Here is a 1467-nt window from a genome sequence, read left to right as displayed (position 1 = left end):
GTGGTGTGTGGTGCATGATTAGCCTTTCAAGGAAGATGTGTCCTTGGGGCTAATCGGTTATTTTTATAAGTCCGGGAAACCTTTCTCGTCGGGATTCTTATCCTAAGCAACCACGAAAGCTTCCAAGAGTTGAAACATTGCCTATCAAGTAGGCCGTACCAGCCCATAGCAAACCAACCAAGATAATCTAACAGGCCAAGATTGGTTGGAGACTTCAAAATTTTGCTAAGTCCATGGCCACCATAAGCCATTTCTATCAAGAAGGCCATGGACAGTGCTTAGCAACCACGAAAGCTTCCAAGAGTTGAAACATTGCCTATCAAGTAGGCCGTACCAGCCCATAGCAAACCAACCAAGATAATCTAACAGGCCAAGATTGGTTGGAGACTTCAAAATTTTGCTAAGTCCATGGCCACCATAAGCCATTTCTATCAAGAAGGCCATGGACAGTGCTTAGCAACCACGAAAGCTTCCAAGAGTTGAAACATTGCCTATCAAGTAGGCCGTACCAGCCCATAGCAACCCAACCAAGATACTCTAACAGGCCAAGATTGGTTGGAGACTTCAAAATTTTGCTAAGTCCATGGCCACCATAAGCCATTTCTATCAAGAAGGCCATGGACAGTGCTTAGCAACCACGAAAGGTTCCAAGAGTTGAAACATTGCCTATCAAGTAGGCCGTACCAGCCCATAGCAAACCAACCAAGATAATCTAACAGGCCAAGATTGGTTGGAGACTTCAAAATTTTGCTAAGTCCATGGCCACCATAAGCCATTTCTATCAAGAAGGCCATGGACAGTTCTAAACAACCACGAAAGCTTCCAAGAGTTGAAACATTGCCTATCAAGTAGGCCGTACCAGCCCATAGCAAACCAACCAAGATAATCTAACAGGCCAAGATTGGTTGGAGAATTCAAAATGTTGCTAAGTCCATGGCCACGATAAGCCATTTCTATCAAGAAGGCCACGAACAGTGCTTAGCAACCACGAAAGCTTCCAAGAGTTGAAACATTGCCTATCAAGTAGGCCGTAGCAGCCCATAGCAACCCAACCAAGATAATCTAACAGGCCAAGATTGGTTGGAGACTTCAAAATTTTGCTAAGTCCATGGCCACCATAAGCCATTTCTATCAAGAAGGCCATGGACAGTTCTAAACAACCACGAAAGCTTCCAAGAGTTGAAACATTGCCTATCAAGTAGGCCGTACCAGCCCATAGCAAACCAACCAAGATAATCTAACAGGCCAAGATTGGTTGGAGAATTCAAAATTTTGCTAAGTCCATGGCCACCATAAGCCATTTCTATCAAGAAGGCCACGAACAGTGCTTAGCAACCACGAGAGCTTCCAAGAGTTGAAACATTGCCTATCAAGTAGGCCGTACCAGCCCATAGCAACCCAACCAAGATACTCTAACAGGCCAAGATTGGTTGGAGATTTCAAAATTTTGCTAAGTCCATGGCCACC

The sequence above is a fragment of the Anopheles marshallii genome (genome assembly GCF_943734725.1).
Source record: "Anopheles marshallii chromosome X unlocalized genomic scaffold, idAnoMarsDA_429_01 X_unloc_96, whole genome shotgun sequence".
Classification (NCBI taxonomy): Eukaryota; Metazoa; Arthropoda; class Insecta; order Diptera; family Culicidae; genus Anopheles; species Anopheles marshallii.
The sequence above is the reverse complement of the archived record's forward strand: the minus strand, read 5'-3'. Positions refer to the sequence as shown.